Source organism: Nannospalax galili, unplaced genomic scaffold, assembly GCF_000622305.1.
Source record: "Nannospalax galili isolate Female #2095 unplaced genomic scaffold, S.galili_v1.0 scaffold388, whole genome shotgun sequence".
NCBI classification, from domain to species: domain Eukaryota; kingdom Metazoa; phylum Chordata; class Mammalia; order Rodentia; family Spalacidae; genus Nannospalax; species Nannospalax galili.
In genome coordinates, this window is record NW_008360304.1 from 1,208,483 (window position 1) to 1,223,511 (window position 15,029).

Below are 15,029 nucleotides of genomic sequence, written 5' to 3' on the forward strand. Positions count from 1 at the left end.
AAGGGGCTTCGACTTTGCATAACAGAGGCTCCCAACATCTCCCTCTCTTTGATTTAAATATGAAGAAGTGCCATGCCAGCTCTAAGGGTCAACTTATTTCATCTCAGGAGAATCCAAAGTTTGATAACTGACCATGACCTGTTTCCTGTAGTGATTTTTAGCAAATGGCAGTAACTGTCAGCAAAGAAATCTTAAAAAACAGTGAGCAATCACAGTATATAGCATCATCAGAGAGCAATAAGGGATAGGAGCCATGCAAAACAAGGGATTGCTAAGCCAAATAGATTACAAAATTTTGAGAGTGTTATCATTGGTTTCAACAACATCTGATTCAATTACAAAGAAACAGTATCTTCCCAATATTACATAGTCTGCATGTTTAACAATTATTAAGTCCAATGTTCTTTTATTGTGAGAGAGTTCATTTGCTGTTTCAGGCTGTCAGTCACTGATGTCACAGCTCGTCGCAGCTTGTCTTCAGCTTGTTGTCATAGCAACGTCTCCAGCATCCAGTGCAGGTTCGGTCTCTGCCAGCAGGGGGAAGGAAGATCTTTCTCTGCTAGCAGCTGTATAGGAGAAAAAGCTTCTCACACCTGAAATGTAATAGTTAGCCAGGTGTTTGAATTCACTTTGATGAAAGTCAGTGAAATCTTTTTCTGCTCCTGGGTAGAGAAGGGTGGTAGCTGGTATTGCTGTCAGAAAAAATCTATTACTGGATGCACAAAAGAAACAGTTAGGCATTGGGGTAGGTGGGAAGAAAGTTAAACTTGTTTCAGGACATAGCATCTGGTCCTCTGTCTTTCCTGTAAAATGACATTGTAAATTAGTACAGACTTGGCTGCAGCTGTAAGCTGTTGAGAGACATGAAAGTTAGCTGTGGGGTACCTAGAAAATACACCTGAGTGAAATTTTGTTATTACTTTAATGCTCCAGCGATTGTCCCATGGATCTGATTTTTTCCTTGAAAAATAAAATCTCTAGAACATGGTATTAGGGAGAGTGGGGGCTGGCTGAAGCGTTGGTGTTAAGCAGGGTAAAGACAGCCATGAGGTTGACAGAGAAGGAAGCTCTAGGGGGGCTTTGGGTGTCGTCTCCACCTCTTTTTTTTTTTTCTTTGGTTGATCCTGTGGGAAAACACAAGCAAATCCTCTCCCTGTGGTTAGCAATGGATCTGGTCCTTTCCAGAGTCCATTAAAGGGGTCCCTCCATAATTAAGGCATTTTGAGTTGGATTGGGTTGTAACCACAAGGGCTTGGGCAAGGGAGGAGGCCTGGTACGTGGCAGTCCCAATGTCATGGGTGGCCACAATCCATTTGTCATAATGTTCATTTTTTAGTCCCTGGCATGCTTGTCTGTGCTCAGGGGTCATCCCTTCCCAGACAAGGCTGTTTAAAAGCATTGCTTTGGCTGCAGGATCTGTTATTTTTCTATCTAAACTGGCTTGCACTCTTAGTATAAAGTCTGGGAGAGCTTCAGTTGGCTTTTGTTTTAAAAAAGTTAATGAAGAAGTCTCTCCAGGCCCGGTGGACAAGGGGGTGAGGCAGTCCCATGCCTATAATGCACATAAGCGAACTTGTTCAAAGCAGCCAGCGGGAATTGCAGCCTGCTGGATTCCTGTGGAGAAGTTGCCCTGACCAAAAAGCTGGTCATAGTTCCAATCTATGAATCCAGGTGGTGGATCCTGCCCTTGTTGGGGTCTTAGCTGCTGATTATGAGTGTCATTTCTTTTAGCCTGCATTAGACACTCATCTCTAAATAAGGCCTCCCATTGTACAAATAATGGACTGGGGAGGGTAGATCTACAGATATCCCTCCAGTCCTGGGGGGTAAGCAGATTAGTATTAAATGTTTGTAGTATAGATTTTGTCCATGGATCATGGATTCCATCTTCACAGACAGCCTGGCGCAATTCTTTAAACTCCACTGCTGGGAGTGGGTACCAGGCTAGTGGGCGTTGCCTTGTTATTTGTAAGTTAACAGGAAAAGCCTCTACTGGTGGGATTTGGGGGTCCTGAGGCCATTGAGGCTGGAGGCTTTGGGACTGGCAACTTCCACTATCCCTAAGATTACATAGTTGCTCTGTGGCTGGAGGGCATGGCTGGAACGGCGCCACAGGCAGTGGCAGAGCCACAAGGCATGGCAGTAGCCGAGGTGAAGGGGGAGGGGAATTTACCTGAGGATCTTTGGGAGCTTTTGAAGTCTGGGCGTTAATATCTGGGCTTGTTAAATCAGCAAGAGGGGGGTAAGAGTTATTTTTATTGATGGGTGGGTTTTGTCTGACTTGGTCAAATTTTATTTTTGGGGCTGTTGAATCTGCTACTGGGCAGTCTTCAGGGTTTTTTCTTTATTTTTTAGAGCTGTTGAATCTGCTGTTGGGAAATCTTTGGGGTGTTTTTTATCGCTTGAACCCAAAGGAAAGGGGAAAATTATGCCTTTCCTGGATTTCTTTTTTACGAGCCAGATATGTAATGTTAATCCAGACCTCTGGATCAGAAATGTCTGCTGATAGGATCCAGGGTGTAAGTTGATATACTTCGTTCCAAAATTTTGAGCTTTCTTTTTGGGAGACTTTAAGTCATCTTGATTTAAGTAAGGCTTTAAGGGAACGAATTTGGAGTTTTTTCTGGCGTGATGTTGAGTTACCCATTATAAAAGGAAATAGTGTTGTCTTAGCATTTAACGTTCCTGCAGCAGCCTGACACTAAAGGATTGGAACACTCTGACAGGCACGAGCCTTTAGACTGCAGAAAAAAATGGCACTTTTAAATCTTTTGTTTGACTCCAGCCACCTTGAGCCTTCAGGTGCTCCACAGGGGCTAGTTAATTTAAATTCTCACCTAACTGGTTTTAGCTGTGGCTTGAATGTCCTGGGGGGCAGGATAACAAAACCAATTAGGGAAGTTTAATTTTAGAAGGAGGAAAATAGAAAAGAGAAACGGCTAGGCCCTATGAGTGGGGTGGCTTGGGGGCGCAGCTGTCTTCTTATTCTCGTGATGGGAGACGAAAGAGAGATTTGCCAGGCCCCACGAGTGGGGAGGCTTGGGGGCACAGCTGCCTTTTTAGTCTCCTGATGGGAGATGAAAGAAAAAAAAGATTTGTGTTGCTCTCCTGGTGGGAGAGATACTCACGAATCCTGCATTTCCGGGGGCACCAGCTTGCTGGCTGGCATGGAGTTCAGAGGCTCTCACGTTGGGCGCCAGATACGGGGTCGCGGGGATCTCGGGGTGCCAGCTGCTGGGCGTGGCGCCGGTCTCCCACGGGCCGCGTTGCTGAGGCTCTCTGCTACCAGGGCTGGCGGCTCTGGAGGGGCGCTGTCAGCCGCCTGGGCGGGTTCCGTCCCAATTTCCACCAAGCACTCCCTTGAGGTACGAGATCCGCCGGCCGCTGGATCTCGTGGGAAGTGCGGAGATGGTGAAAGCAGGGTCTCCATGAGTCGTGGTTTACGAAGAGACTGCTCTCTCCAGGAAGACTGGATTGTAGGCAGTAAGACACAGAACTCAGCTCAGTACAGCTCCTTTATTCAGTGACTCAGCTTGGCTCCAGGTCTTAGTGATTCAGCTCTGATTAATTAGGGGAAACCAGGACATTTATACTGTGGGGGCAGTGGCAAAAGCCTTAGTGGATAGGTGCTTTCAGGATGCCCCATTTACATGTGGTGGTGGGCTTCTGCCAGGCTGCCAGACATTGCCTGATTATCACACAGGAAAACCTGGCAGTTTCAGAGCCAGAGGCCATGTATCTATGGCGGCTACTTCAAAGATGAGTCAGGAAGAGAGTAGGAGGCCCCCTGCTGAAAAGAGGAGTCTTTCCATCAGGCGCCAAGCTCCTTAGAGCTATCCGGACATGGAAGACTGCGACCCTCACAGCAGGATTCCCCAACAGTCCCCTATTCCATGATGTTCCTTGTGCCTTGGAGGGGGTGATGTAGATGTCCTTTAGGGACTGAGCACTCAACAGAGATTCAATATTCTTTTAATTTTTTTTTTAGAATAGACTCTAGGTAAACCCAGTCCAAGTGCCTTTCTTTCTAGAACTCTCAGTTGCTTTAATTTGAACAACAAAAAAAATTGCCTTTGACACTATCTCCTTGAATGTCTGGATTCCACACACAATATGGAATCAGATCAAACAGGAAGCCTCCCTCCTTGTGGGCTGACCAAACCAAACCAAACCACAAGATGAGTCATCAACAATGCCTTCACATAAAATTGTTCTGAGACACAAAGGTAAATTATGGTCAAAATGGAGTCACTTGTACTATCCCTTCCGAAGGTAAGCAAAGCCAAGAAGCTATAAAGAAGGGGTTCTTGGAACTCCATCTGTACATCCATGGGGAAGTCATCATCCATGTTGGGGTGATATATTTCATGAAGAACTTGAGGATTACCCATGTTCCTAATTTTGAAACTGAATAAACTCAAACCCACTCATACATTGAGAGATCAGTGCACATGTGAGGCTTCCGTCCTACTTGTGAACCTGCTGAGATCAGCCTACCTTGGCGGACACGTCAACCCTCCTGTTGCCCCAGTGAAGTCATTGAACCTGAAGGTTTGAGCCTCACCCATTATTCAAGTGAGGTCAGTGCACACATCCCATGAGGTTCTACCCCCAACTGTCCTGCACCCACCCTCATGAGTCTTCAGCCCTGCCCACTACATGGGTTAAGACAGTGAAACCATGAGCCAGCAGCCCCATCTCTTCCCACTCCTCCTTGTGATGACAGTACACCTGTCAAGGCTCAACACCCTTCCAGCTCCACAGGGATGGTGCTCTGCCGATGCTGGGTCTAAAGTAACCCCCAGGTATCCTGCCAATCTGCAGGGCAGCACTGTCCTGGACAGTGAACAACATGCAAGGGCATCTTTGAGAATTTCAGAGAGAAAAACAGACCTGGTGGAAAGTCAACTCAGAGTACTAGGGTTCCTATCTGGTGTCACAACCACCAGTCTAACACAGGGAAACAAAACCACAACTCTACAACAACTCAATCCCTCTTGAACAGTATAAAAGAAATAAATAAATTTAACCAATGACTTAGCTCCAAATGTGCAAGTCTTAATGCAAAAAAACACATGTAACATAAAAACCAAAGCAATCTAACTCCTCCAAAAACTATTAATCTTACAGTAATGCCTTCCAGTAAAATTGAATTAGATAAGCCAGGCATGGTGGCACATGCCTTTAGTCCCAGAGGCAGAGGCAGGCAGATCTCTGTTAGTTCAAGGCCAGCCTGGTCTCAATATTGAGTTCCAGGCCAGCTAGAGCTGCAGGAAGACCCTGTCTCAAAAAGACAAAAAAAAAAAAAGTGAATTAGGTAAAAATACCAGCAAAAACTCAAAATAAGGATATTCATATCTAATTTATGTGTGTCATATCTAATTTGTGTGTGTGTGTGTGTGTGTGTGTGTGTGTGTGTGTGTGTGTGGTATGCTACATTTGTGTTGGTGCCCACAGAGGCCAAAAGAGGGTATTAGATCCCTGGAGCTGGAGTTACAGGCAGTTGTAAGCCACCTGATACATGTGCTGGGAACTGAACTCAGGTCCCCTCTGGGAACAGCAAGGTATCTTAACTGCTGAGCCATCTCCCCAGCCCATATCTTACTAATTTATCTTAGTCTTTATTGGAATGTTCCGATTCCTTCACCTTGTCTTTAAATTCAGATATCCTGTCCTTCCACAGAGCTTTTTAAAATCTGACTTTCTGTGTGCACACACACACATGCACATGCACACAGGAAAATGCAAAAATAAATAAATAAAATAAAAATAAATAAATAAATAAATCTGCACAAGATTTGGCCTGCCAACATCCTAGAAAGTCCCCCTCCTAGAGGACCTATAGGTGGGCAATGGTCACTAGAGGGTAGGGACTCATGAAGCCCCATCCCTCCCTGAGGAGCTATGAGCAGTTAATACTAGCTGGGAGAGGGAGAGACTTTCTTCAGTGGTGTAGCCATTGGTAAGGAGCCCATGCTTCTGTAAATAATCCCTATCCCAGGACCCTGTAAACAGTAGCAAAGAAACTCATTAGTTCATTAGGAAGGGAGGGAGGGAGGGAGGGAGGGAGGGAAGGAGGAAAGAAAGAATGATGGGGAGATGAAGGCAAACAACAGGGGTATGAAGGAAAAGGTGAGATTAGTGGGGTGATTGCTATGATAAAAATATATATGTTTGAAATGTTGTAATGAAACTCATTATTATGTATAATTAATATATGCTAATAAAAATGAAAGGACGTGCCTATCTAGATATAGGAGACATTAGGGCACAAAAAACTCAATGCAGAAAAGAACTTCCACTCATCAAATTATAATTAATCCACTAAATATTCAGAAAGTCTGCTGAAAGTGGCAAGAGAGAAGCACCAGGTCACATGTAAAGGCAGACCCATCAGAATGGTAACAGATTTCTCAACAAAAACTTTAAAGACAAGAGAGCTTAGAATTATGTCTTTCAAGTTTTAAAAGACAACTGCCAACTCAGACTATAATACCTAGCAAAACTATCAGTCATACTTGAAGGAGAAAAGAATAAAAAGCTTTCCATGATAAAAGAATAAAGGCTTTCCATGATAAAAGCCAACTTAAAGAATTCGTGACCAGGGGCTGGAGAGATGGCTCAGTGGTTAAAAGCACTGTCTGCTCTTGCACTCTGGTTTGATTCTGCACTCGCATGGTAGCTAACAACCATCCATTACTCCAACACCCGCTTCTGGCCTCCACAAGCACATGCACATAAATGGCTTACAGACACAGAGACACATATACATAAAAAAAATCTCAAGAAAATAAAATTTTTAAAAAGAGAAAAGCAAACACATCACTATGGCCACAGGCAAAAATAAACCACTCTTGAATAACAACAAGAGAGAGATAGGAAAACACCAAACATTACAAAATAAGCAAAAAGACAGGAAATAATACACATCTTTCAGAAATAACTCCAAGGGGGCTGGAGAGATGGCTCAGTTCAGTTCCCAGCACCCACATGGCAATTAACAACCATCCACAACTCCAGTTACAGGGGATCTGACACTGTCTTTTGGGCTCCTTGGGCATTTCACATAAGGGTTCACTTACATACAAACAGACAAAGCACTCATACACATAAAATAAAAATAAAATTTTTTGTCTTTTTGAGACAAGGTCTCCTAGTAGCCCCAGGTGGCCTGACATTCACTATGTAGTTCAGGCTGGTCTAATCTCACAGAGATCCACCTGCCTCTGCCTTCAGAGTGCTGGAACTAAAGGCATGTGCCACCATACCCAGCTTTTTTTTTTTAAAAAAAATAATTCTAAGTATTAATTATCTCAGTTTCCCAATCAAAAGACAAAAACCAGCAGATTGGATTAAAGGACAGAATTTATATATTTGTCGTTTTTGAGAAATGTACCTCACCATAGAAGACAGATACTACATTAGGAAGAAAGGATGAAAAAATATATTTTAAGCAAATGGAACTAGAAAATAAGTAGGCATCACTGTTCTAATATCTGACAAAACAGACTTCACACAAAAATTAATCAGAAGAGATAAAAGTCACTTTGAACTGATTAAGGGAACAATACATCAAAAGCACATTACAATTCTAAACATATATTCACTGATCATGGGTGTAATTAATCTCATAAAACAAATATTACGAGAGGTAAAGGCACAGATTAACCTCAGCACAATAATAGTGGGTGACTTCAATACTTCATTTTCATCAATTAACAAGTCATCCAGGCAAAAACCAAACAGAGAAATATTAGAATTAAGTAATATCATAGCTCAAATGGACTTAACACATTTTTTAGAACATATCATCCAAATACTGAAAAATACACATTTTTTTTTCTTAGTAACTCACAGAACTTTCTCTAAAATGATCATATACTAGAACACAAAGCAAGTTTTAAAAAATATGGAAAAACAAAATAATTCCTGTATTCTATCTGATCACAGTGGAATAAAACATATCAAGAGTAAGAGAAGCTATAGAACATTCTCGAACTCATGGAGATTAAATAACACACTATTCAATGATGAATAGGCCATTGAAAAAAAAACAAAAAAAAGCAATTTAAAATTTTTTTAATTTCTACAAATAAAAATTAAAACATTTTTAGAACCTATGAGATACAGCCAAAGCAGTTCTAAGAGGGTGGTTTAGGTTCTAAGTGCCTATGTTAGCAAATCAGAGAGATTTAGTCTTAGTTACTTTCCTACTGCTGTGAAAAAATACCCTGACAAAAGCAGCTTAAGGGAGAAAGGGTTCATTTTGACTCACAGTTCCTGAAGGCACAGTCATGGTGGGGAGGGCATGGCAGCAGGCAGGGAAGGCATGGTGGCAGGAACAGGAAGTTCGCTGATCACATTTCATCTACATTCAGGAAGCTGAGAAAAAAAAACAGGAAGTGGGGCCAGGCTATAAAATCTCAAGTTCCCCAGTGTCCCCAGTGATGTACTTCCTCCAGCAAAGCTCTACCTCCTGAAGATTTCACAACCTTCCCAAACCGCACAGCCAGCAGGGGACAAACACATAAGCCTATGAGAGACATTTCACACACAAACCACAACAGACCCCAAACAAATAATTTAATGACACACCTTAAAGCCTTGTAAAAACAAAAACAGACTAAACCCATAATTAGTAGATTGGAAAAAAATAAGTTCAGGACAGAAATCAATGAACTAGAAATGAACATAAATACAAAGAATCAATGAACAAAGAGCTGGTTCTTTGAAAAGACAGACAAGATCAACAAACTCCCAGCCAAACTAACAGAAAGAAAGAGAGAAGACCCAAGTTAACAAAATTATTGATATAAAGGGAACCATCATAACAGATACTAATGAAATCCAGGAATTCTCTAGGGCATGCCTTTTTAAAAACTTTTTTTATTTTATGTGTATGAATGTATTGCCTACATGTGTGTAAGTGCACCTGTGTTGTTTAGTGCCCATGGAGGTCAGAAGAAGGTATCAGTTCCCCTGGAACTGGTTGTCAGCTGCCATGTAGGTGCTGGAAATCAAACTTGGCTCTTCTGCAAAAGCAGTTAGTGCCCTTAACCACTGAACCATCTCTCCAGTTCTAGGGCATACGTTATATTCAGCAAAATTATAAAACCTAAAAGAAATGATTTTTTTTTTACTTTTTATTTATTTTATGTGTATTAGTGTTTTGCCTGCATGTATGTAAGTGCACCCATGTTATGCAGTGCCTGCAGAGGCCAGGCACTCCGCTGGTACTGGAGTTCCTGGTGGCTATTAGCTGCTGCTCCCCTGGTACTGGAGTTTCTGATGGTTAATAGCTGCTGTATGGGTGCTGAGACCTGAACCTGGGTCCTCTGCAAGAGCAGCCAGTGAACTTAATTGCTGAGTCATCTCTCCAACCCCAGAAATGGATGAATTTTTAAAAAATACTTTATTTTTATGTGTATGAGTGTTTTACCTGCATGTATGTAAATGTACCCATGTCATGCAGTGCCCACAGAGGTCAAAAGAAGGTGTCAGAGCCCCTGAAACTGGAGTTATAGATGGCTGTTAGCCACCATGTGGGTGCTGGAAACTGAACCCGGGTCATCTGCAAGAACAGCCAGTGCTCTTAACTGTTGAACTATTTCTGCAGTCCTGGATGAATTTTTTTTTAAGACTGGGTCTTCCCATAGCCCCAGTTGGCCAGGAACTCCCTATGTAAACCAAGCTGGCTTTAACCTACAGAGATCCCCTTGCCTCTGCCTCCTGAGTGCTGGAATTAAAAGTGTGCACCACCATGCCCAGTCAGAAATGGATGAATTTTTAGATACATATTACCTACCAAAATTAAACCAAGATGAGATAAAATAATTTAAACAGTCCTATAGCAAGCAGTGAGATTGAAGAAGAAATAAAAAAAGAAAACTCCCAATTTAAAAATGTCCATGCCCAGAGGGATTCACTGCTAAATTCTACCAGACCACAGAAGAATTAACGGTGATGCTTCTTGTACTATTCCACAAAACAGGAAAAGAAGAAATGCTACCAGTATTATTTTGAATCAAAACCAGATAAAGACACACAAAAAATGAAACTATAGGTCAGCTCAATCTCTTTCATAATCATAATTCAAAAATTCTCAACAAAATATTTGTAAACAGAATTCAAGATCATCATATCAAGTTGGTTTCACTCCAGAGTTGCAGGGATGCTTCAACATATACAAATCAGTAAATGTAATCCATCATGTAAATGAACTCAAGGACAGAAATCACATAATCATTTCAATAGATGCAAGAAGAGCTTTTGACAAAATTCAACATCCCTTCAAAGCAAACTGACTGAGCCATTTCCCGAGCTCCCTGGTGTGTGTATGTTTTGTGCAAGTATTATATTATGCCATTTTATACAAGGAACTTTGGGTTCCTGAGAGAGGGGGGACCCTGGAATCAATCTCACAGATTTTGAGAGATTTATCAAATATCTATCTATCATCTATCTATCTATCTATCTATCTATCTATCTATCTACCTATCTGTCCATCATCTATATGCATATATATATGAATATTCATATATGTCAGATATTTTTGTTCTCTACTCTCCAAAAGATTATCCTCTGTGATCAGTAGTATCCACATAATCACTGCCTCCCACACATCCCTCCCACTTTCTCATAGAAGGACTACCTGGAAACTACTAGCTTGTGCTTCAGGCCTCTCGCCTGCCTGGACTCCTTAGAGGCTATAGAAATATGTCCACACAGCCAGGTGTTTTTAGGAAATTTTGCTAAAGAAAATGTAGTATTTAACAGCACTTGATTCCACTTGATTTTCTTCCTACACTTTCTGTGGGTAGAGGACAGGGAGGGTGCATTCTAAATCACTGTCACTCCTCTCTAAATTTGTGTCTAAATATTATCTCCATTCCTAGTTTTCTATTCCTACCTGTGCATTCCATTTTTAAAAAAGCTTCAAGTGAGGAGCTAGAGAGATGGCTCAACAGTTAAGAGCCCTTGCTGCTCTTGCAGATGACTGGAGTTCCATTCTCAGTTGGGCAGTACACAACTGCCTGTAACTGCAGCTCCAGGGGATCCAACACCCTCTCCTGGCCTCCATGTTCACTGCACACACCTGCACACACCCACACACAGACACATAAATAGAAATAAAATAAAATCTAAAAAATAAAAAATCTTCAAGTGCTATAAGACAGGCTTCTCCTGACACCACTTCCTATATGGAGGGACAGTCCCTGAGTGGGCCCTTAGGGTCCAGGCAAAACAACAACCTCTAGATCATTCCATGGCAAACCAGCCCCTTGGATTAGAAGTTAGTCCAAAACTTCTCAGATTTTAAGAACCCAGAGTTATCAAGAAGTCCAAAGGAGTAAGTAGGACACCCAGCTCCTGGTTGGCAATATTTCTGACAAAATAAAGGGAGAATGAAATTGGGATTGAAGTGTCTTGAAAAATATTCTTTCCTTTGTCACATGAATGAGTTTTCCTCTGCTACTATAACAAATCACTTAGTGCTATAGTTTGGTCTCACTTGTCCCTAAAGGCCCATGTGCAGAAGGCTTGACTGCCAACTCAAGGTAGTACTGGAAATGGACAGAAGCCTTAGGAGGTTCCTTGGCATGTGGCCTTCCTCCATCTTGAAAGTCAGCAATGGCTGGCTGAGTTGTCATCTCCCACATTGGACTCTCTCTCCTGCCTCTGTCATCCACTTTGAAGAAAACTTGTGATTATGCTGGGCCCACACAAGCAATCCTCCTGTCTTTATTGTTGTTGTTGGTGGTGGTGGTGGTGGTATTTGTGTTTCTTGTTTGTTTTGTTTTTTGAGACAGGGTCTCACTAGGTTGCCCTGGCTGGCCTAGAACTTGCTATGTAGATTAGGCTGGCCTTGAACTCACAGAGACATGCCTGTCTCTCCTCTCTGAGTGCTGTAATTAAAGGCATGCAACACCACACCCGGCTTTTGGTTTTTCGGGTTTTTGTTTGGTTTGGGTTTTTTGAGACAGATCTTGCTAGGTAACTCAGGCTAGCATCAAACTCACTATCCTGCTGCCCCACCTTCTTCTTGTCTTAACATCAGCTTATCAGAGACCTCACTTTTTAGCTAAGTAACCCAACACATCTGCAGGTCGGGGTGTGGATGCCTCTAGAGGGGATAATCTGCCTCTCCATCCCCAAAGCAAAGGCTGGCTCCGAGAACAATGAAGAGTCAGTTTGTAGGCTCCCAAACTGGACACTGACACCTTTCAAAACTGGCTTTCTGCTCCTTTTGCTTTACTTTGCTTTGCTTCAGTCTGATCCTGGATTGGTTGACAGAGACACCATCCTCATACATAGTATGATTTTTGGTACAGAGGCTGAGCTCTTTCACTTGTCTCATCTACTTCCTACACAGATTCCTACCCATATGCAGAAAGTGAATATGAATCCTGCCATGCTCCGTGCATATAAGAACTTGCTTCCTCTAGGACAGATCCTATTCCTTTCTTCTTCGCTCCCTCCCTTTCTCTGTGTCTCTCCTTTAGCTCCCAACCTTCAGACAGAACAGGCCAGGCTGATTAGGTTTCAGTCTCATGGAATGTCTCAAGGTCACCCTGGAAAAGAATTTCATTGTATCCATTCCCTGATACTTTGTGGGAGGCTGTGTTTAAAGGTGATGGAGGAAATTTCAAGGCAGTTTAGGATCGAGGCTATGGCATGGGTATTACTGGTGGCTTTTAGCCACATTTTCACTGAGACAAGAGCAAAGAAAAGAAAAGCAGAAAGATTTAGAAAATTTGCATTTTAATCAGAAAAAGAAGCAACCAAGGATACTGAGGATGTAATTCAATTGGTAGAATGCTTGTGTAGCATGCATAAAGCCCTGGTTTGATTCCAAGCACCACATAAATCTAGGTATGGCGGCATATGCCAGTAATCTCAGCACTTAGAGGTGGAGGCAGGAGAATCAGGAAGTTCAGTTATCTTCTGCTGTATAGTCAGTTGGAGGCAAGCCCAACTTGCCTATCTCAAAAAAAAAAATGATATCATCAAGGAGATATGAACAAGGAGAGTACAGCTACTAAAGAAGGAGGTTAATGTCATTAAAAGGTAGCCAAGTTCCAGGCATGGTGAGAGACTGAGGCAACAAGACTGTGAGTTCAAGGTCAACCTGAGATACGCAGTGAGACCCTGTCCCTGAGTAAATTAAATAAAGTCAAGTACTTTGCACTAGAAAAATAGGAAAAATCTCTTGAAGACAAATCAGAAATCAGTAAGACCTAACCCCTTACAGTGGCATGCACCTGTAGTACCAACTACTTAAGAGGTTGAGGTAGGAAGATCTCTTGAGTTTAGGAGTTTGAGACCGGAGCAGGCAATAGAGAAAGACTCCATCTCAAAGTAATTAAACAAACATAATATATTTGGCAAAATTCACACTATTGATTCTGCTGTCAAACATTTCTCTTATAATGAGCTTTCAAATCCAGGAAGTGATTTAACATAAAACATAATTAAGAGAGTGTAGTGGCTGTGATCTCAGCAGATTGCCAGAGAATGCCAGGTTCCGGCCTCCCTCTGGCATAGGGACTGAGAACTCAGGGGACTGCCTAAGAGTGCCTGGATCCTGCCTCTACATGGTGCTATCAAAATGCCTGAAAGCAAATCCTGAATCCATCACTCTCAAGTCCAGCCTTGGCAGACAAAAGAAAAATGAGGAACGCAATAGAGGGATGCCTTTGGAAGCCCTTGTCAAGAAACTCCAATGGACTCCCATATGAACATTTGAAAATTGCCCTGTTCTTTTTTCTAGTTCCCTGTCTAGAACTTGTAATGCTAATTACTCTTGCCTTTACTTCGCCTTCATATCTCCTATTCACCAGTCCAGGACTTTGTTTTCTCCCTACAGATAAAAGTTATGCAATTTGGGAGTCTTTTAGATAGACCCACTGAAGGGGTACTCCAGTTGCCTCACCCTACATCCCTGTTCAGCATGGAAGAAGCCAGGGCAGTCTGCATCCCGATCCCCTACCCGCAAGTTGGGTAACCTCTTCAGAGGATGGTGCGATAAGAATAGGAGGTAGGAATTGGCTAGGCAGTTAAGGTAAAAAGACTCCAAAGAAAAGTAGCCAGTTTCTTGGCTAAAACTCCCAATGTCCTTGGGCCTCTTAGCAACCTACTCCTTTCCAAAGGCCAAAAATGTCAAAAATATTTGGGAGCTTTTATCTAATCCTTAAAAGATCTTAGGGTTACCTCTTCAGAGGGGGGAATGTTAGAGTAGCAAAAAGGCCCATTAAAAAAATAAAGGAAGAAGAAAGAGTAAATGAAATTGTCAGAAAAAAGTGTTGGGTAGATATGGGAAGAGTTGGAGGGGAGGGAGTGAGCATGGATTTGATCAAAACACCTTATATGTATATATGAAATTCTCAAAAAATTATTTTTAAAAAATTAAAACAAAAATTATGATTTAAAAAACATAGTTAAGAGGGCCAGAGAGTTGGCTCAGAGGTTGAGAGCATTGGCTGCTCTTTCAGAAGACCTGAGTTTGGGTCCCAGCACCCACATGGCAGCTAACACCTGTCCATAACTCCAGTTCCAGGGGATCCGATGCCCTCTTCTGACCTCCACTGGCATTGCACAACATGGGTGCACTTATATACATGCAAGCAATACACTCATACACATAAAATAAAAATAATAAAATATTTTTTTAAATAGTAAGAAACAAAAAAATCAGACTGCATCATGTGCTGACTGCAGGACTTTGTCTTCTCTGACTGCCTTTATTAGACAGAAAGAAGACTAGTTCAGGTAAGTCAAAGAATACTGAGATAATATGGCACAGGTGGTCTGGGACTGGGCCAGGTGTGTCCAGGTTCTTGCCTTCTTATTCAAAGAATTGAAAAGAAGGCCCAACACAAATTTACAAAAGTAACAAGATGACTTTATTCAAACCAAAGCAATAATACAGATTAGAAAAGATACACTGTCAAGATTTGGGGCTGGAGAGCCAATCTTAAGAGCACTGGCTGCTCTTGCAGAGGTCCCTTATTTCATTCCCCACCCACATG